This window comes from Cervus elaphus, chromosome 20, assembly GCF_910594005.1.
Source record: "Cervus elaphus chromosome 20, mCerEla1.1, whole genome shotgun sequence".
NCBI lineage: Eukaryota > Metazoa > Chordata > Mammalia > Artiodactyla > Cervidae > Cervus > Cervus elaphus.
The window spans coordinates 32,056,399-32,079,570 of NC_057834.1; the positions used below are offsets into that span (position 1 = coordinate 32,056,399).

At 42.0% G+C, this 23,172-nt stretch overlaps 1 pseudogene; it reads left to right on the forward strand.

The window, feature by feature from the left end:
- Window positions 1-4,236, forward strand: part of LOC122677721 — a 28,956-nt pseudogene extending 24,720 nt beyond the window's left edge.
- The last annotated feature ends 18,936 nt before the right edge of the window (window positions 4,237-23,172 follow it).

The following is a 23,172-nucleotide window of genomic DNA, read 5'->3' on the forward strand; positions in this document are numbered from 1 at the left end:
CTCTCTCTTGAACATCTGAAGAGGTTCTCCCTCCCATCTCCCTCCCCATCCCACCCCTCTAGGTTGATACAAAGCCCCTGTTTGAGTTTTCTGAGACATACAGCAAATTCCCATTGGTTATCTATTTTACATATGGTAATATAAGTTTCCATGTTACTCTCTCGATACATCTCACCCTCTCATCCCCTCTCCCCATGTCCATAAGTCTGTTCTCTATGTCTGTTTCTCTACTGCTGCCCTGAAAATAAATTCTTCAGTAGCATCTTTCTAGATTCTGTATATATGTGTTAGTATAATATGTTTATCTTTCTCCTTCTGACTGACTTCACTCTGTGTAATAGGCTCTAGGTTCCTCCACCTCATTAGAACTGACTCAGATGTGTTCCTTTTTATGGCTGAGTAATATTCCATTGTGTATATGTACCACAACTTCTTTATCCATTCATCTGTTGATGGACATCTAGGTTGCTTCTGTGTTCTAGCTATTGTAGATAGTGCTGCAATGAACGTTGGGGTACATGTGTCTTTTTCAATTTTGGTTTCCTCAGGGTATATGCCTAGGAGTGGAATTTCTGGGTCATATGGTGGTTTTATTCCTAGTTTTTTAAAAAGAATCTCCATACTGTCTTCCATAGTGGCAGTATTAATCTACATTCCCACCAACAGTGCCAGAGTGTTCCCTTTTCTCCAAACCCTCTCCAGCATTTACTGTTTGTAGATTTTTTGATGATGGCCATTCTGACCAGTGTGAGGTATTATCGCCTTGTAGTTTTGATTTGCATTTCTCTAATATTGAGCGACGTTGAGCATCTTTTCATGTGTTTGTTAGCCATCTGTGTGTCTTCTTTAGAGAAATGTCTGTTTATGTCTTTTCCCACTTTTTGATTGTGTTGTTTGTTTTCCTGGTATTGAGTTGTATGAGCTGCTTGTATATTTTGGAAATTAACCCTTAGTCAGTTGTTTCATTTGCACTATTTTCTCCCATGCTGAGAGTTATCTTTTCACCTTGCTTATAGTTTCCTTTGCTGTGCAAAAGCTTTTAAGTTTAATCAGGTCCTACTTGTTTCCTTTTGTTTTTATTTCCATTACTCTGGGAGGTGGGTCATAGAGAATCTTGCTTTGATTTATGTCATTGAGTGTTCTGCCTATGTTTTCCTCCAAGAGTTTTATAGTTTCTGGTCTTACATTTAGGTCCTTAATCCATTTTGAGTTTATCTTTGTGTATGGTGTTAGGAGGTGTTCTAATTTCATTCTTTTACATGTAGCTATCCAGTTTTCCCAGCACCATTTATTGAAGAGACTATCTTTGCCCCATTGTATATTCTTGCCTCCTTTGTCAAAAATAAGGTACCTATAGGTGCATGGGTTTATTTCTGGGCTTTCTTTCTTGTTCGATTGGTCTGTATTTCTGTTTTTGTGCCAGTTACCATACTGTCTTGATGACTGTAGCTTTGTAGTATAATCTGAAGTCAGGAAGGTTGATTCCACTAGCTCCATTCTTCTTTCTCAAGACTGCTTTGGCTAGTCGGGATCTTTTGTGTTTCCATATAAATTGTAAATTTTTTTGTCCTACTTCTGTGAAAAATGCCATTGGTAATTTGATAGGGATCACATTGAATCTGTAGATTGCATTTGATAGTATAGTCGTTTTCACAATATTGTTTCTTCCTACCCAGGAACATGGGCTATCTTTTCATCTGTTTACGTCATCTTTGATTTCTTTCATCAGTGTCTTATAATTTTCTGTGTACAGTTTTATCTCCTTAGGGAAGTTTATTCCTAGATATTTTATTCTTTTTGTTGCAATGGTGAATGGGATTGATTTCTTAATTTCTCTTTATGATTTTTCATCATCAGTGTATAGGAATGCAAGTGATTACTGTGTATTGATTTTGTATCCTGCAACTTTGCTAAATTCACTGATTAGCTCTAGTAATTTTCTGATAGTATCTTTAGGGTTTTGTATGTTAGTATCATGTCATTTGCAAACAGTGTGAGGTTTCCTTCTTCTTTTCTGATCTATATTCTTTTTATTTCTTTTTCTTCTCTGAGAGCCATCGCTGTTTTACATTTACTATTTCAATGAGAGCAGGTAATGGTGCGTGCATGTGTGCATTCCTGCTAAGTTGCTTCAGTCATGTCTGACTCTGTGTGACCCTCTGTCCATGGGGCTTCTCCAGGCAAGAATGCTGGAGTGCGTTGCCATGCCCTCCTCCAGGGGATCTTCCCAATGCAGGGATCAACCCATGTCTCTTATGTCTCCTGTATTGGCAGGTGGGTTCTTTACAACTAGTGCTACCTGGCAAGCCCCAGGTAATGGCAGGTTGGGCAAATAAAGTCATGATAATTGGATGAGAAGTGTGCTAGCAGAAACTGATGGCCACTTCTGATCATTGCTTATTCCTGCTGAACTTCTGGAAGTCTTTTAGTGTTATCTTCTTCTGCAGTTATATGAGCTTTAGGCAGAAAAGTGGCCTCTTGTGACCTGAGCCTTGGTCCTCTGACCCAGATGGAGGGAGAGTCTCTTCTAGCCAAGTTCAGAGCCAGTATGTAGCAGCCACTCTCTAGAGGTGGCTCCAATTCCCACAGATTGGAGTGCTGAGCTGTAACCTGATCTGTTGATTTAGGGAATTCCTTGGCTAGTCAAGGACTTCCCTGGTAGCACAGACAGGTAAAGAATCTGACGGCAATGCAGGAGACCCAATTTTCATCCCTGGGTTGGGATGATCCCCTGGAGAAGGGAATGGCAACTCATTCCAGTATTCTTGCCTGGAGAATCCCCATGGACAGAGGAGCCTGGCAAGTTCCAGTCTTCCTCTGTAGCCTGGCAGGTTATAGTCCATGGGTTTGCAAAGAGTTGGACATGACTAAGAAACTAACAGTTTCAGTTCATCTTGGGTTTGTCAAAGATATTTCCAGTTTGTCCTTTTAGTACTTGGCCCTTCCTCTCCCTCTTCCTTCCCAGGAAAATTTGTTGCAGGATTTTTCCTGTTCAGGGTGTTTAATAATGAGAGAGCAGCCCATGCCCTGTGTGCTGGGATGAGGGTCACCGGCTGCAACTCTGAGCTTGTGAGTTTTGAGAAGATACACGGTCTGTCCGTGTGTGTGTCTGTATGAACATAGTTTTTACATTGTTACTACTATTTTTTAATTGAGATGCAGTTGATATATAACATTATGTTAGCTTCAAGTGTATGCCATAATAATTCTATATTTTAATATATTGTATGTAATCACAGTAAGTCTAATTCACACCCACAAGAACATATAGTCACAAATTTTTTTCTTGTGATAAGAAACTTTAATATCAACTCTCTCACAACTTTTCTTTGTACAATATAATATTATTCACTATAGTTATCATGCAAGAATACTGAAGTGGGTAGCCAAGCGCTCCTCCAGGGGATCTTCCCGACCCAGGGACCAACCTGCATCTCTGGCTTTGGCAGGCGAATTCTTTACCACTGGGCCACCTGGGAAGTCCCATTTGCATGAACCCCTGCAAAAATTGATTCCCTTAAAATACATGCTAGGATACCTACAAAGCAATAGATATTAGACATTCAAAGTTGACAGAGTCATTTTAAGGAACTCAGATGAAGTGGGACAAAGATATAAATGCATGATGGCAATCTCATGAGATAACCACCTGTGATAGCAACATAAACAAGGGGTCCTAATTTATGAAAATGATCCAGCAACCAGAGAGTGAAGTGTGGACAGAGCCCTGAGGAATAGCACTTAGAGAATCAATTGAGGGGAAAAGGTGGGCTGACAGGGCTAAGAATTAATGTGAAGCAAGGTCAAAAGGAATTCAAGAAACTGCATGGTTTCACAGTCCACTGGAGGAGAGGGGTTTGTGGGAGGACAAAGCCAAGTAAGAACAGGCCCAAAGATTCCGGAGGATTCAAAGATAAAGAGCTTAGTGGTGTCTGTAGCCAACCTCTCACTGTGTCTTCTCCCTGTCCTAAAGCACTGCATCAGTGGAGGAGGATTCTTCCCAGAGGGCAATCCTGTGCAGTGTGGGGATTTCTCCTCCTTTGACTGGATGGATACGGAGCTCACCGTGGTTACAGCTCCAGCCGGGAGATCACTGAGGCAGCTGTGCTCCTGTTCTACCACTGAGAGCTGTGTGGTGTGAGACACGGAAGCCCAGACAGTCAGAGAGGGAAAAATGGAATGTTAACAAGGCGGGGAGGGGAATAAATTGCATCACTTTGTGCTTTTAAGTCTGAATTCTTTTTGGAAATTGGCTGAGACCAAGAAGGTCTCATTATTAAAATAATGCCTCCTATTGAGTTTGATTTCCATTTTAGATGTTCTGAGTTTGGAACTGCAAGTCTTGGGTCCAGAACACAAGTTTGCCCCTCTTTTTTTGGACCCATGAAGGAGATTAAGAGCAGGGGAAAATCATTCCTTAATTTCCCTAACATACTATTATTGGTTAGTCAAATCAAGCCCTCAACATAAACATCTGAAAGCAGAAAAGATAACTATTACTTAGATTCAGTAGGAAAAAATCAGATTGAGGTCACAACTGCCATTTCTTTTATTCCTCCAGCTTTGACAGTCAGGACAGTGTTCCTAAAATGATTCTAGTACTAATTGCAATATCTGTGTGTTGGGAAGGGTATCACAACACCAAACAATTCACTAACAGCTAGTTGGGTGTCCTCAACTCAACTCAATTTTGACCCAACCTACAGGAGAAATCCTCAGATCCCCATGTGAAGGGCTCAGTCCTGCCAGTCTGCACCTTGAATCCTCCACTCCAGATACCAGTGGGTGTGGGGGTGGCATGATAACTACCTGGATAGAGGCCAGGGCTGCTGTGAAACACCCTCCAGGGCTGCTGTGAAACACCCTCCAGGGCTGCTGTGAAACACCCTCCATTCCCCAAATGGAGAGTGATGTGATCTGATGTGATCTGAAATGTCAGCAGTGCTGTGGTTGAGCAACCCTGATAGAGTGTTTTGTCTTTATTTATTTATTTATTTTTTAACAATTTTCACATAGGTCAGTTTCATTTTGGTAGTTAGTACATTCAACAGTTGAATAGATTTAAATAATGCAAGATGACTGCATGAATGTAACATTGATAACTAGTAGATATCCAATTTCACTAGATGCTAGATAATACAAAATTTATTTATTTATTTTTTAAAAATTTTTTTTATTAGTTGGAGGCTAATTACTTCACAACATTTCAGTGGGTTTTGTCATACATTGTATGAATCAGCCGATAATACAAAATTTAAAATCCTTTGTTTTGATCACTGGGGTTCAGGGGAGGGGGAGTTAATCCTACTGGTCACAGGGGAATTCTGTTAAGTAAGACCCGATCTTCTGATATTCCTTCCCAGAGGTTTCTACAGCTGGATGAACTTCCGACCCCACAGAAAGGCCAAGTTCATGGCCTCTAGCAGTAATGCACTTCCTGTTTACCAGAACAGTGTGAGGTTCACACCAGAAACAGTGGTTGAATGTTGCCTACACCAACTAAACTAGAGCTGTTGGTTTTTGCAGAAACAGATGCAGTGAAACCCAGATGATATTTAGCTGTAATGACCAAATGAGTGCAGCTGGTACCTAATATCCAAGCAACATTCGCCCAAATGTCAAGATGAATTTCTTTCTGATAAACTGATCCTCCAAATTCTGTCCCCAGAATCACCGACATTGAATTTAGCTGGAAATCCCCAGTCCTGTAATGCACTGCAAAGTTATTCCTTGTCAGCTTGGATTTGTCACTGTCCCAAGTCATGGGCTGGAACCCAGAAAACCAGTCCTCACAGTCAATGACAGCTGAACCATGGATTGTAGGTCCAACAGAAACCAAGTCAGCATCATAACCAAAGTTTATAGACTCTCTTTTATAAGAAGACTTGATATTAACATTATTCTTTACCATGTTAGTGTGAGAAGGTAGTACCAAACTCAGATTCAAGCCTTCACAAATCTGCTCTTCATTTTAATGCAAGTCTGCTCTGAGTGTCATCTGTTGCATTGTTCTGTGATAGGTAATACAGTGTATGTATTTGGTTCTAAGCTGCCAGGCACTTGACCTGTGTTTGTGTTAGATGATCCAAATGTTGAGAATGTTGTGTCAGTGCATGATTTTGTTTTCACATCCAGACAACCCCAAACCAATCCTTCCTTGAAAATGTCTCTGGCAGTTTTCCAATGACACCTCCTGACAGAGGAGTACACATCATTTACACACAGCTCACTGTGTAGGTCTCAATGGCAAGCCTGTGAGAAGAGGTCATCTGGTGTCTACTGAGGGGGACGCTGCAGCCACAGCTGAGGCCGTGGGCTTGTTATGGGTTGGGTGGCAGCTGTCCTGGCTGGAGGGTGAAGTGAAAGCCTTGCGGTTGCTCTTGGCTAAACCTGATTTGTATGTTGTTTGTCAGCTACTGTTAATGTACAGTTGACTCTTGAACAATGTCAATGGGTTGTGGGCACAATGGGTTGTGGGCACCAACCCTCCTCACAGTCTAAAATCCATCTATAAATTATAGTTGATTTTCTGTACCCATAGATCCTCCATATATGAAGTTAGTCTGTGTTTGTGGTTTGCATCTGCAGATTCAACAAGTGATGAATTGTGTAGTACTATATTATTTAATATTGGGGAGAAAAACCCCATGTGTAAGTGGATCAGTATCAGTCAAACCTGCTTTGCTCCAGCGTCAACTGCATTTGCTTTTTTTTTTTTTTTCCTGATATCTTTCTTTTTTTCACCTCCTTATTAGAGGTTTATTCCTTACTAACTCACTCCTGATTTTCCTTCCTGCTCATTTCTTTTTTGTTCTCTACTTACTTTTGTTACCTCTTGCCTTATTTCTCTCTGCTCATGCCAAGGTGTCACTGAACCAAACTTGGGTCTTCTGCCTTATGTGCAGGAAAACCTATCTACTGACACAGGGTTGTGGTGAAGGAAAGCGCAGCGTTTACTGTAGGTGACAGCAAGAAGTTTGTGTAGCTAGCGCTCACCACCTCCACCCCCTGCCCCCGGCCCCTGAACTCCTCATTGGTTTTCAGGGAAAAGGTTTTAAAGACAGGATGAGGAAAAATGTTGCAGGGTGCAGGATCAGCTAGAGGACATTCTTCTGATTGGTTGTTGGTGAAGAAATTGAAAGTCAACATCATCAACCGTCTGCTTCCAATGATCTGGATTCTACTTGCTTGTGGTCAGCATAGGTAACTTCTTTTACCTGTTGGGGGTTTCAATATCTGCAAATCATCTTGAAGAGTATGACTCAGAAGGAATTTGCCATCTGGAAGGAATATGTCTGGAGTCCTGACAAAATTTTAATTCTCATGGAAGTTGATAAGTCCGTAAGTATTTGCTTTTTAAAATTCATTAAATGGTACAATTCTATTTTATATCCTTCTCTGTATGTGTGTTAATTTTTTACAATGAAATTTTCTTTTTAACAATAAAACATAAGGAGGTCACTTGGAGACGCTGGGTTGGATGTGATGTGGGGGGCAGGGCAAGGTTTTCCTCCACATTATTCTCTGTCTTTGCACACACATACTGTCATTTTTTTGGCCTAATGTACATTCTGTTGACATGGACTGCTCATTGGTGGTGCATCTAAATTCACAAAAGCAATACTCTTTCAGAATCAATCAATTACTCCTTTTAATTCTTCCAACCCATTCCAGCATATCATCACACAAAATCCAGCCTCAAACTCCAACTTGTCTCCCTAGTTTGGGCTGTCCTATACTGGAAAGATCAGTTGGCTGCAATCACTACCTTCTAACATTTCCGTCACTTTCCTCAGCTTTTCTTTATGGACAATGCTCTAACATTTCTCGCAGCTTCTACAGTTTCCTTCTTAATTTCTCTCCCTGATTCCTATTTTTTGGTGCACAGGGATGTTCAGTATGAGAGAAATTGATCTACAAGGCACAGGGGCACAAAATGGGGAAGGAAAAGGTGGAGAGGGCAAGCACCAAGGCATTCAAGCAATCCCACTGACCAGTAGCAATGGGTCACCCTTCCTTTCACATATGTGAGCAATTTGATTCTAAAGCCCATCCTGACATTTCTCCAGGAGCATTTCTGGGGCTATTTATCTTAGTTTGCGTCCTCCACATATGAAAACCTGAGGCAAAGATGAAAGTGCTAACATTTCACTAGGGAGCTGCCAATTCAGAGAGGCGAGGACTAAGGAAAAATGGAAGAGATGGAGAAAAACATAGAAGCTATGTAATTTTTGATCACTCTGCCTGTCTCCTTATAATGATTCTGAAGGAGACATGGATGAGGCAGAGGGCTGACCTGAAATCTCTCCTGAGTCCCATGGTGCATTGTCTAGAATGGGACAGTGAGTGGGTGATGACAGTTGATACTATATGAGAAGCAAGGACAAGGGTGGACAGAGAAAGAGGAAGGAAGGAAAAGATGGAAGGGGTCAGGGGATAAAAAAAAAGCAAAGAGAAATAGAGGAAGGTGTCAGGAAGCATTTAACAAGAGGCTTCCTGTGTGCTGTTTTGAATCTGTCAGGAACCCTCTGGCCCTTATTGATTCCTGAATATTCAGGAATTAAGAGGAGAGGCACACCTTTCCCGGGGCTGAGGAATCCAGGCATTTCTCATTACGGTGATAAGTACCCTCTTCCTTTTTATAAGCCATGTGGTAAAAGGTGATTGTTTGCAACTCTCTCTTTGATAGGGATCATCTTATGTTTTGTAAGTCTGGAATTTTAATCTTTGTCTTTGCTGAGAATAACTACAGTATATATGCCCACGCCATGTTGATTAAAACACCTTTGCTCCATCAGAGCTTAGGTCCCTGTGTCTTTCTTTCTTTCTGTCTTTCTCTCTCTATATATATCTCTATTTCTGGCTAATTCCTTGGAGCGCGGAGGCCTGCTGAGCTCACTTTCTTGCCTGGGCTTCTAAGACCCTCTCGAGAAGGCGCACTGTGCCTTCACCCACCCGAGAGGGCGCCCGGTGCCTACATGCAGCAGCGCAAGCCCTGAGAACAGGGCTCTATTGGCTTTCCGCCTAAACCAGGGATGTCAGCCTCTCTCTCTCTTACTCTCCGGACCACCAGGTTCCGGTCCATTAAAGGACCAACAAGCGCTATCAGCCTCTTTCTCTCTCTTACTTTCTTATCGTCGACTCCAGACCCCAGGTTCCGGTCCATTAAAGAACCAACAAGAAGGGAGAGTAGGAAGAGAGAAGGCAAAGTTGAGATCCTAGTAGGGGGGAAGGTCATCGAGGGAGGAGAGAAGGAGAGAGAAGGTCTTTAAATGTCACAGTGGCACCAGGTGTGGTAGAAATACCCCCCACCCCCCATCACCAGAGCTCTGCTCAAATTGTGGACTTATGAGCAAAAGAAATGATTGTCTCTCTGTTAAGCCACTGGGTTTGGAGTGGCTTATTGTGTACCTGTATATAATGGTTCCATCTTCCATGGTTGGAGGTTGAGCCTGGTGCTCTGGCTGATGACATGGGTATTTTCAGTGGGATTGTGGAGGTACTTGTGGTTTACAAGGGCCCTTGTTGGCAGCAGTATGAGGAAGGGATTGGAAAGGGCCAACACTAGACACAGTGAGGATTAGGAAAGAGCAGCAGCCATTTCAGGAATGCAGGCCTCAACCAGACCTTGATCTATGGTCACCAACACCATCCCAGAGGATTAATTTGGAGCAATTAAGGTTGTTCCACTCTCCTGGCCAAAAGCTGATTCAGGAGGTGGCATATGTCTTATCTGTGGCCAATGAGAAATGAGGAAAGGTGTGCTGGGCTTCTGGGAAATCGATCATTTCTTCTGAAAAAAAGCCAGAGGAAGAGAATCTTCTTTTCCCTCTATATATGTCTTATGATTATAGATCATTATGGGTTGAATTGTATTCTCCCCAAATTCATACCAGAACCCTAACCCTGAGTACCTAAAAACATGACCACTTTTGGGGGTTCAGTGCTTAAAGAGGTATAAAGCTAAAATGAGGCCATTAGTATGGGTCCAATCCACTCTTATTCATACCCTTACAAGAAGAAGCCATTTGGATATACACAGATCACTAGGAAGGCATGCAGAGAGTAAAGACCGTGTGAGGATACAGTAAGACAGTGGTCATATGCAAGCCTATGAAAGAGGCTTCTGAAGAAACTAGACCTGCCAACACTTGACCTTGAACTTCTACCTTCCAGAACTCTGAGAAAAAACATCTTCTGTTTAAGTTCCCCTCTTCCCACCAGCCCGTGGTATTTTGTTTTGGTAGACCAAGAAGACTACTGCATGCATGCTGCTTAGAACACTGGTCGGCATTCTATCCTCAGGTAAAGGATGAGCCAGGGCAGAGAGCCTGAGAGCGCCTAGATCCTTGAAGACCTTGAGCTGGCGCTGAGTCAATCAAGCTTGACATTGCTCTGCCCCTGTAGTTCCTATTTCATGAGGTGATGTATTTACTTTTTAAGTCACTTTGAGATGAGTTTTGCATTAGTCCTAGCTGAAAGCCTTATAACTGATATAGACCTGAACTAACCATGTGCTGGGGCAGTGAGACTTGAGGGTAGTGGTGTAGGACAGATTTAAGAGGAAGCAGGAAGTAGAAGGAAATGGACACAGTCACTGGTTATGACTGAATGAAGGTGGTTAGGAGTGATGTCCTTAAGGCTATTTGTACCATTTCCCCAGATGCTTATGTGCCGTCAGCTATAGGTTATTCCTTAATTTCATACCACATAGGATGAAGGATGAAAGGTACAATGAAGTTAAAGATGTCAAAATATGAAAAGCTATGTCTTACAAGTAACAAAAGAACATACTTCAAGCATAAGATTTCTTTGGTGTTTTCTTCTTGGGCAGTGTTTTATTTTCCTTTATCAAGCTAAGCTAGTATTTTGTGTAAATCAGTACTTTGAACCTACAAAGACAGAAAATGTTGGCTTAACAATAACAATAGGCTCAATCTTTTCTTAAGGCTTGAGATGTCATCAGTGGTATAATAAAGTTATATGGTATCACTGTGAAGGAACTGATTAACTATTATAGTGAAGGAAGAATCTGAGAACAGAAGAATGCCACTGGAATAGAAATGACTGAGGAAGCTTGAAGCATCAGGGTGGTTTGTACTGACTTATCCTCACATGCAGTTTCTTCATTTGCTCATCTGTAATAAATGTTCACTAGTTTCTGGGAAAATGAGAAGATAAAAGGCAAAGAAGTGTCTTTGTGTGAAACTAAAATTTATTTCAATTGAAGATTTTTATGTATTCTGAGATGATCCGTTCCAATTTTGTTCTTAAAGTGTGTTTTTCACCCCCTAGGAAATGATGGTTGATGATGGTCCATGTTTAAATAAAAACATCTTTTTTTGGTGTTTTTTTAGCAAGAAAGACACAAAGAAGAAAAGCAAAGCCATCACCAGCTCTCATTAATCTTATCTTTATGTGTTTTGTTTGGAAAACACACAGGTCCATGAAATCCCCAGATCTGAACACTGTGCTAAGAAGTGACCTTCAACATGTGTCTTTTAGAGCCTGTGGAGACTCTAGAAAGAAAGCTCCCAGGGTCCACCTAGCTATCAACTCGCAGCTCCTGGACCCAGTTTGAGGGAAGAATGGGGGTTGATGTGCTGGAAGTAAGTGCTGCTAGGGTCTGTGAGTGTGGATGCACGGATTATAGCCCAGAGTTGTGTGGAGGGCAAGGGATCCTTAGCCTTTGAGTCTTTGTAGATTTAGACAGGAATTGGAGGGTGCCATGTTAGTCACTCAGTTGGATCTGACCCCATGGACTATAGCCCACCAGGCTTCTCTGTCCATGGAATTCTCCAGGCAAGAATACTGGAGGGCATTGCCATTCCCTTCTCCAAGATTGGAGGCAGAGACTGAGGAAAAAAAGGATCTAACCTGGCATTTCTGTGGGCAAGAATCCCTTAGAAGAAATGGAGTAGCCATCATAGTCAACAAAAGAGTCTGAAATGAAGTACTTGGATGCAATCTCAAAAATGACAGAATGATCTCTGTTCGTTTCCAAGGCAAACTTTTCAATATCACAGTAATCCAAGTCTATGCCCCAACCAGTAATGCTGAAGAAGCTGAAACTGAATGGTTCTATGAAGACCTACAAGACTTTCTAGAACTAACACCCAAAAAAGATGTTCTTTTCATCATAGGGGACTGGAATACAAAAGTAGGAAGTCAAGAGCTATCTGGAGTAACAGGCAAATTTGGCCTTGGAGTACAGAATGAAGCAGGACAAAGGCTAACAGAGTTTTGGCAAGAGAACACACTGATCATAGCAAACACCCTCTTGCAACAACACAAGAGAAGACTCTACACATGGACATCACCTGATGGTCAATAATGAAATCAGATTGTTCATATTATTTGCAGCCAAAGATGGAGAAGCTCCATACAGTCAACAAAAACAAGACTGGGAACTGACTGTGGCTCAAATCATGAGCTCCTTATTGCCAAATTCAGACTTAAATTGAAGTGGGGAAAACCACTAGACCATTCAGGTATAACATAAATCAAATCCCTTATGATTATACAGTGGAAGTGACAAAGAGTTTCAAGGGATTAGATCTGATAGCCAGAGTGCCTGAAGAACTATGAACATTGTACAGGAGGCAGTGATCAAGACCATCCCCAAGAAAAAGAAATGCAAAAAGGCAAAATGGTTTTCTGAGGAGGCCTTACAAACAGCTTTGAAAAGAAGAGAAGCGAAAGGCAAGGAAGAAAAGGAAAGATATACCCATCTGAATGCAGAGTTCCAAAGAATAGCAAGGAGAGATAACAAAGCCTTCTTCAGTGATCAATGCAAAGAAATAGAGAAAAACAATAGAATGGAAAAGACTAGAGATCTCTTCAAGAAAATTAGAGATACCAAGGGAATATTTCATGCAAAGATAGGCACAATAAAGGACAGAAATGTCATGGACCTAACTGAAGCAGAAGATATTAAGAAGAGGTGGCAAGAATACAAGAAGAAGTATACAAAAAAGATCTTCATGACCCAGATAGCCATGATGGTGTGATCACCCACCTAGAGCCAGACATCCTGGAGTCAAGCGGGCCTTAGGAGGCATCACTACAAACAAAGCTAGTGGAGGTGTTGGAATTCCAGTTGAGCTATTTCAAATCCTAAAAGATGATGCTGTGAAAGTGCTGCACTCAATATGCCAGCAAATTTGGAAAACTCAGCAGTGGCTACAGGACTGGAAAAGATCAGTTTTCATTCCAATCCCAAAGAAAGGCAATGCCAAAGTATGTTCAAACTACTGCACAATTGCACTTATCTCACACGCTAGTAAAGTAATGCTCAAAATTCTGCAAGCCAGGTTTCAATATTACATGAACTGTGAACTTCCAAATGTTCAAGCTGGATTTAGAAAAGCCAGAAGAAGTAGAGATCAAATTGCCAACTTCCGATGGATCATTGAAAAAGCAAGAGAGTTCTAGAAAAACATCTACTTCTGCTTTATTGACTATGCCAAAGCCTTTGACTGTGTGGATCACAACAAACTGTGGAAAATTCTTCAAGAGATGGGAATACCAGACCACCTTACCTGCCTCCTGAGCAATCTGTATGCAGGTCAAGAAGCAACAGCTAGAACGGGACGTGGAACAACAGACTGGTTCCAAATTGGCAAAGGAGTACATCAAGGCTATATATTGTCACCCTGCTTATTTAACTTATATGCAGAGTACATCATGAGAAATGCTGGGCCAGTTGAAGCACAAGCTGAAATCAAAATTGCTGGGAGAAATATCAATAATCTCAGATATGCAGATAACACCAGCCTTATGGCAGAAAGTGAAGAAGAACTAAAGAACCTCTTGATGAAAGTGAAAGAGGAGATTGAAAAAGCTGGCTTAAAGCTCAACATTCAGAAAACTAAGATTATGGCATTTGGTCCCATCACTTCATGGCAAATAGATGGGGAAACAATGGAAACAGTGAGGGACTTTATTTTTTTGGGCTCCAAAATCACTGCAGATGGTGACTGTAGCCATGAAATTAAAAGACACTTGCTCCTTGAAATAAAAGTCATGACCAACCTAGACAGCACATTAAAAAGCAGAGATATTACTTTGCCAACAAATGTCCATCTAGTCAAAGCTATAGTTTTTCCAGTAGTCATTTATGGATGTGAGAGTTGGACTATAAAGAAAGCTGAGCTCCGAAGAATTGATGCTTTTGAACTGTGGTGTTGGAAAAGATTTTTAAGAGCTTCCTGAACTGCAAGGAGATCCAACCAGTACATCCTAAAATAAATTGGTGCTGAATATTTATTAAAAGGACTGATGCTGAAGCTGAAGCCCCAATACTTTGGCCACCTGATGTGAAGAACTGACTCTTTGGAACAGACCCTGATGCTGAGAAAGATTGAAGGCAGGAGGAGAAGGGGACAATAGAGGATGAGATGGTTGGATGGCATAACTGACTTGATGGACATGAATTTGAGTAAGCTCCGGGAGTTGGTGATGGATTGGGAAGCCTGGCTTGCTGCAGTCTATGTGGTCGCAAAGAGTCGGACACGACTGAGCGACTGAATCGAACTGAGCTGAACCTGGGTTCCTGGTATTTCTCATATTGGCCACGGGCCACCAGAGGGCGCAATGCAGGTAATTGTCTTCTGGAGCAACTCTTCCTCCTTTCAAGTGTCAATAATAGAAATGAGCTGGACTGCTGGTGTCTCTGGGGCAGAGGGGATGTCTTTCAGCTGCACAGAGGGCACTTCATGCTGTAGACTTGAGGTGTCTGTAGGCTAAGCACTGATTTCTGTTGGCTAGTGGGATCTGATGAGGGGCAGTAGTGTGCTGGGTGAGGCAGGTCCTGGGTCCCAGTTCTGTGCCTCTGAGTGACTCTTAGAATGGCCTTCAGGGGCCTGTGTTAAGAACTGTGTCCCCTCCCAGTCTCTCCCCACTCCCATGTGCTTGGTCTTGGGATTTCCAGAGGGATTTGAACGGTCTGTTTGTGCTCAGGACTACTCTCTTTCCGTCCTCCTCCCCACAACAAGAATAAGAATGGAATTTAGAAATCTGTCTTTATCTTCATTGTCATTTATGCTTTTTTTTTTTAAGGTAAAGTATGTTGCTAAATATCATCTCATTTGATCTGCACTAATTTCTAAATCACTGTTTACTGGCTTCATTTTTGGCATAAGGAAACAGTCAGTTATGTTAAATATAATTGAAAGTCTCTTGACTATTGTGAATAATGTTCATTGAACACTGGTATATAAGCATATGAGTGTCTGTCTTCTTTATTTCTCTTTTAAAGTTGACTCACATTTTTCTTTTGGTCACATTGAGTGACAGGTGGTATCTTATTTCCCTGACCAGGGATTGAACCTGTGCCCTCTACATGAAAGCATGCATGGAGTCTTAACCACTGTACCACCAAGGAAGTCTGAGACAAGGTGCTTAGCTGTGGCAGGTGACTCTCAAGATTTATTTCTTCTTCCTCCTCAGTCTTCAGCTTGTCCTTCTCCCAGTCAGAATGAGGCAGCTTCCCTGTCAGGGAGAACCTCGGATCTGATGGGGAATGGTGAGAGTGAGGCCACTAAAAGGGCAGGTCTGTACATTTCTCCTGCTTGTGCCAGTCTGTTCTCCATGGTTCCCTCCAGTCCTGGTCCAAAGCGTGTGTGAGGTTGTGTGCACATGTGCCTGTGTGCATCTTAACAAGAGTGCAGGGGGCAGCTGCACTCTGCTGTTGTGGGAGAGAGAAGCACATGAATGGCATGTGCCTTGCCCAGTGTTTGGCAGGACAGACATCCACACAAACACATAATTATAATCTGAAGCATCTTAGGTATAGTGGAAATATTACTGAGGGTCTACATGACACCCTAACTCTGCTGTGGTCTCAGGGGTGGTGACTCATGTCCTGGGAGCTGTATAAGAGTCTATGCGAAATCAGTGCAATTTAGGTTGAGTGAATAGTCTATTCACTATTCATTTTGAATAGTCTATTCAAAATCATGACTGTTTCAGAGAGAGCATCTTATGGCAGCAACTTGGTTTTTAATTTTGGAGCATGGAATATTTGTTGGGTATAGGCAAGAGGAGATGCTGGAAGTATTAACAGGACCCAGGTGATAGGGGAACTTTTGCATGATGCCAGTGATTTTGGGCCTTGTGCTGTATTGATGCGAGTATTAAAGGATTTTAAAGGGAAGATTGACCTTTCTTCTTCTTTTTTTGTTTGTTTGTTTGTTTTTACAAAGATCATGCTGGTATCACAATGGTGACAGGTCCCAGGGAAAGAGACTAAGGACAGGAGGTCAGTAATGAATAGATTCAGTAAACCACATGAAGGCTTGAGGTAGGCAATGCCCATGAAGAGGAATGGTGGGATTTGATGAATTCAAAGATTTTAAATTTATGAACAGTGGCACAGGGAAGATGGAAGGGAAGAAATTTAGAATCACCACTTGATTTTCATTTGGGTGACTGAGAGTTTGGATGTCTAGACAATGAACTGGTTTGGGATCAGTGAGGGATAGAGCTGTTTTGGTCATGTGTGGAGTTGAGCTGCCTTGACGATATCCAGGTGGCTGTTGGATTTTTAGATTCAGCCCAAGAAACATCTGGGCCAGAGAGAGCAATCTGGGGGCCATCAGTGAAATTTCCTGAAGCCAGGGCAGGGGTGTGTCATGCAATCTTTTAGAGGGGATATGTGTCCTCTCCGGGAACAGTCTTGCTTGTTGTTTGGGTGAGGCATCCTGCACTGTGTGCCACCAGCATTAGGGTGACGCTGGTCTTGTAATCAGGGGTCGGCCGTCATGGGAGTCCTCACTAATTTGGGTTAGGAATCTCTGGTACTTTATGGGTTTGGGCTCATCACTCCCACTCCAAAGGCTCCATCTCTGTCTGGGAAACTGAGACTCCACAAGTCATTTGTTATGGCATTAAAGGGGATTAAAACAAACATACAAAACCAACAAAACAAGAAACAAAAAAATGAGCCCCAGACAAATGGCGAATACAAAATCAGGCAATAATAACAAGAATAATGGAATATGAACACACACATATACCAAAACAGTCTAAAGAAAAGAACTTACAAGAGATTGACTAACGAGCAAAGGGAACCAAAAATATCAACCAGTTAAAAACAAAGCTATCTGAAGTACAAACCGGAAGCAAAACCAAAGCAAGGTGCCAACTGGGGAATAAAGCAAAGAAGACACGGTGAAAGAAAGAAAAGGAAGAACAGAGAGGAAGAATTAGAAAAGCAAAGTTAAATAGAAGTATATAAAGAAGATTATGCATATTAAGGAATAACTACAGCAAGAAAAGAGCATTAAGAAAACAAACAAAGAAAAAATCTAAAAAATAATAAATCAATAATAATAATAAATAAAAATAGTTAACAAAAAAGAAATAACCCCAGAGAATCACAAAAGGCCATTTTAGAGGTATCAGTATACAAAAGAATTAAAAAGTGTGATTAAAAGAAATTTCTCAAAAGCTTAAACAGAATTATTAGTACTATTAAAATCAACAACAACAGCTACAGAGGAAAAAAAAAACAACAAGCAAAACAAAAGAAGAAAAAAAATCCAGAACCAACTGTAGACCAAGTCAATATGTAAGAATAACGTATGTTTTTGTCGGATCTCAGCTGTCAGGGTCCTTTCCCTCACTGTGAGTCACAGTCCACTGCACCTCCTGGGATGCCCTCCAGTACTGGGCTGGTCTTTGAACCTGCTGTAGGGGCAGCTCAGACTCTAATTTGGTCCCACTCCTGCATGTTCTTGCCTCCAATGTCCACAGCTGCCAGAACTAGAGCATTTTCTTTTGTGGGAATTCTTATTGTCCTTTTACACATTCCATAGACACAGGTTCTGCCTAGTCGATCGTGTGGATTTGATCTGCAGCTTCTACAGCTGGTGGGAAGGCTTTTGGTCCTCTTCCTTAGCCACACTGCCCCTGGGTGGGTTCCAACTGTGGTTTTATCTCTACCCCTGCATGTGGGTTGTCCACAGGGATTTGCTCCTGAGGCTGCCCTGGAGGACTTGGGTCTGCCAGAGTGAGGATCGGGTGTGGAGTGCTGCAGCTGCTTGGATTGCAGGGACCTTTGCAGCATCAGGTAGGCAGGGAAGCCGGTGGCTAGGGAAGTGGGAGATACGGTGCTCTTAGGGTTTTTCCTAGACTCTGGCAGCTCTGTCCCGGTGGAGACTGAGCGTTGAGGTGGCATGGTTGCTTGGATTACTGGGACCCTGGCAATGCCAATACGCAGGAGCGCCAGCGGCCGTTGTTGCAGGAGATAGGCACTATTAGGCTTTTTCCTAGCCTCTGGCAGCTCTGCCCCCGTGAGGATTGAGTGTGGAAGTGGCTCAGCTGCTTGGGTCATGGGGACCCTGGTAGTGTCAAGTGTACGGGGACACCGGCTGCCTCAGCCGTAGGAGCTGTGGCATTATTAGTCTTTTTCTAGCCTCTGGCAGCTGGCGTTCAAAGGGCCTATTTGGCTGGTCCTTCTCTGTGGCTCAGTGAGTTAGGCACTTAAAGGGCCAGCCTCTCTGGGGGTCGTTCTCTGTTGTTCAGCTGCCAGTCTCCATATGAGGAGAGAGAGGGAACGGTGATGGCTTCACCCCCTGCATGTGACTCAGCATTAATTCCTTGCCTCCATGGCTGCCTTGCTTTCCTCCACTGGCATTTCCCACTGCAATCTCCTTCCTCACATCCCCTCAGTCTGTCTCCCCCGCAGTCAACAGCAGGCCTCGCCCTGGGATTGCTGTCCAATCCCTATGCTCCAGCTCCCAGCTGCCAAGCTTTCTAGCAGACTTGTGTCCCTGTCCCGAGGAGGAAGGGCTGCAGCAAGAATTGTCCGCGTGATTCTCATTCCATTCAGCCTGTCACAGAGCAGCCTCTGCCCTCTCCAACGGTCTCATATGCTTCTTGTCTGTCCCAAACAATTGCCCCGATGTGGGGACCTGACCCCTGCTTTCAGTAGCCCCCCACCCGGCCCCCCTCCCCAGATGCAGGTCCAGTCCGGCTCACCCGCCTCTTTTCCCCCTCCTTCCTTCATCCTGCTGAGTTCTGCGTGGTTCTGTATATTCTTTTCTGGTTGTCAAGTACTTCTGCCCATTCTCAGCAGGTGTTCTGCAAGATCTGTGTCTGAAGGTGTCTTCCTGATGCATCTGTGGCGAGAGATGTACTCCATGTCCACCTACTTCCCCACCACCTTGTCTCTCTCACGGTGATTCTTGTTTTAGGGGAAATGGAATGAGTTCTGTTTCTTGAATTTCCAGGGCACATTTTGCAATTTAGTAGAACAATTCTTATTTCCCAGTTTTTATCACAGGTAAAATAAATAATAAATAAGTCAATAATACTGGGGTGATACTGAAAACATATTTACTAATGAATATAGTTGAAACTTATTTGTATGCTTTAATGTTTTTTGACTTTTTTATGCAGCTGTTTTCACATTAGTTTTTAGACATATTTTATACTGCAGAGTAGCTCTATGAAGTTAGCTCTGTTGAGAATTTTGTTATATTGCCAGAGAAATATCTTGAAATTTCGGAGGACACCACCATGATAATTTACAGCGTGGGAAGGCATTGCCTTTAAAAACTAAAGGACCAGCTGGAAACAGGGACGCTGTGTGACATCTTGGGCGGTGGTGGCATCCCCAGATCCTGGGCCCTTCCCTCTCCTTCCAAGCCCGTAAGCCATTAGACACAAAGCCATATGACTTCCAGCAGGAACGGCCCACTTCTGCAGGAGTGGGTGCATCCTATGAATTTTGCAATTCTCGTACTACATCATGGAAATATTATTTATGGAGGATATATTCAGGACAAAAGAACATAAAATTATCTTTTGCAATCAAGAAGGCCCAAGTGGGATGGATAACTAGGGAGGTAGAGAACCAACTTACAAGCATAGTTCAGATTCATTGATTTGATAGTATTATACTGAGTTTTTACTGATGTCAGGTTATGTGATAAATTCCAAGAGGGGTCAAGTTTTAAAACAGAGGCAAATAACACTAATGCTTTATTTTTGTTAAAATAAAAAACAAACCATTGCCTATGGCCTGGTTTTGTATGGCCAGTGAGCTGAACATGGTTTTTTATATTTAAAGGTTGCTAAAAATTGGGAATTCCCTGGTGGTCCAGTGGTTAGGACTCCAAGATTTCACTGCTGAAGGCTTGGCTAGGGGAACTAAGATCCTGGAAGCTATATGGCACGGCCAGGGAGGTGGAAGCGATGACCATTATTTCTAAATTGTCTTCTGGGTTTAGTACAATGAAGATCAAGATTCCACAAAATCACCGTTGTTCAACTTTATTAATAATCAAAGAAATATAGCTGACAGATTTGCTTAAAAAAATCAAATTGACAAAAACATCATAAATCACAGTTATACTACTGAATTCAGCTCATCATTCCAATCTGTTTTTCCCCTTATTTCTTCTAATGTCAGTACAAAATATCAAAATCCTTAGCCCTCTTAGTATCTATAGTATAACATGATACAAGTGCTAGTGAAAATGTCTAGCTGCTCTTTGTCCATTCTTTTTTCTTCTGTATCCCTGGACTACAGATAGAATGATTGGAAAGACAATAGTCATTCTGTGATCATGGGGCTGAAAAAAAATTATATACAAAGGAAGGTGAAACAGGCACATCAAAGAAGTTGAGTGCCCTTGTCTTTTATATGTGTTTATTTAATTTTGGTTGTGCTGGATCTTCGTTGCTGCTTGGGCTTTTCTCTGTTTGCGGTGAGCAGGGGCTACTCTCTAGTTGCTGTGTGAGGGTTTCTCATTGCAGTGACTTCTCTTGTTGCAGAGCAGTCACTAGGGTGCAAGGACTCAGTAGTTGCAGCACATGGGCATAGTTGCTCCGTGGCACGTGAGCTCTTCCCAGACCAGGGATCAAAACTGTGTCTCCTGCACTGGCACGTGGACTCTGCCACTGAACCACCAGGGAAACCCCTCAAGTACCCTCTTGATGTACCCTCTTACATCTCTCCTTCATTGCCTACTCCTGGAATTTTGTTTTGTGATAAATAACCTACTGATATGATAGGTTTTTCTATTCTTTGCAGCCAAATATAATCCTTGGCAAGGGGTTCAAGAAATGAACTCTTGGGAATTCCCTGGTGGTTCAATGGTTAGAGCTCCATGCTTCCACTGCAGGAGGCATGGGTTCTGTTCCTGGTTGGGGAACTAAGAGCCCTCAAGACACACAGTGTGGCAAAAAGAAAACAAAATTAATAAGAATTGACTCTTTAAGGAGAGATTGGTTGCTGCCAGAGGAGGAGTGGGGTTGGTGAGTGAAATGAGTAAAGGAGATCAAGAAGTATAAATATCCAGTTTATAAAAAACGTAAGCCATGGGGATGTAATATACAATATAGGGAATATATTCCACAAATATTGTATTTATCATAAGGTAACAGATGGTAACTAGATTTATTGTGGAGGTCATTTTTCAGTGTACATAAATGTCGAATGACTATTTGCACAGCTAAAACTAATAAAATATATTATGTCAATTATACCTCTAAAAAAAAGAGAAAGAAATGGGTCCTCTAATTCTCTACTGGTATAAATAAAAATTGGCAGAAAGTTTCAGGTGAACAATGCATTAAAAAATTTTCGTGTGTGTATTTAGTTCAAATCAAGGCTCCCTTGACTCTAGGACATTTACTCATACATCAGAGTCTTAGTCTCTTCAGGTGAATGCAGGTCATACAGGTAATAATGTATTACAGATAACAATAGTCAAGTCCTCACATGTTGTTTTTATAAATTTAAGTGAAATATCATTACAGCCCTTAACAGAGTGTCTGACTTATGATAACTGCCCGATACTTATTAATAGCTATTATTCAGAAAACTAGCCAAAATGATCAAATGGATCACAGTCTTGCATATCTCAATGAAACTATGAGCCACACCATGCAGGGCCACTCAAGACGGACAGGTCATGGTGGAGAGTTCTGACAAAATGTGGTACACTGGAGAAGGAAATGGCAAACTTCAGTATTCTAACATTGAGAACTCCATAAACCGTATGAAAAGGCAAAAAGATAAGACACAGGAAGAAGACCCAAAGCGGAAATGACGTCAAGTTGCCTGGGGATGAAAACAAAATCCAATGCTGTAAAGAGTGATATTGCATAGGAATCTGGAATATTAGGTCCATGAATCAAGGTAAATTGGATGTGGTCAAACAGGAGATGGCAAGAGTGAACATTGAGATTTTAGGAATCAGTGAACTGAAATGGATGGGAATGGATGAATTTAATTGAGATCACCATTATATCTGCTACTGTGGGCTAGAATCCCTTAGAAGAAATGGAGTAGCCCTCATAGTCAGCAAAAGAGTCTGAAAAGCAGTTCTTGGATGCAGTCTCAAAAACGGCAGAATGATCTCGGTTTGTTTCCAAGGTAAACCATTCACCATCACAGTAATCCAAGTCTATGTTCCAACCACTAATGCCAAAGAAGTTGAAGTTGACCAGTTCTATGAGGACCTATGAGACTTTCTAGATCTAACACCAAAAAAATATGTCTTTTTCATCAGAGGGGACTGGAATGCAAAATAGGAAGTCAAGAGGAAGGTACTTGAAATAACAGGCAAGTTTGACTGTGGAGTACAAAATGAAGCAAGGCAAAAACTAACAGAGTTTTGTCAAGAGAACACACTGGTCATTGCAAAGACCCTCTTCCAACAACAGAGAGATGACTACTAAACATGGACTTCACCAGATGGTCAAAACTGAAATCAGAGTGATTGTATTCTTTGCAGCCAAAGATGGAGAAGCTCTATAGAGTCAGCAAAAACAAGACCTGGAGCTGACTGTGACTCAGATCATGAGCTTCTTATTGCAAAACTCAGACCTAAATTGAAGAAAGTAGGGAAAACCACTAGGCCATTCAGGTATGAGCTAAATCAAATCCCTATGATTACAGAGTGGAAGTGACAAATAGTTTCAAGGGATTAGACCTGATAGACAGAGTATCTGAAGAACTATGGATGAAGGTCTGTAACATTATATAGGAGGTGGTGACCAAAACCATCCCAAAGAAAAAGAAATACAAGAAAGCAAAATGGCTGTCTGAGGGCCTTACAAATAGCTGAGAAAAGAAGAGAAGCAAAAGGCAAAGGAGAAAAGAGAAAGGTAAAGATATACCTGTTTGAATGCAGGGTTCCAAAGAATAGCAAGGAG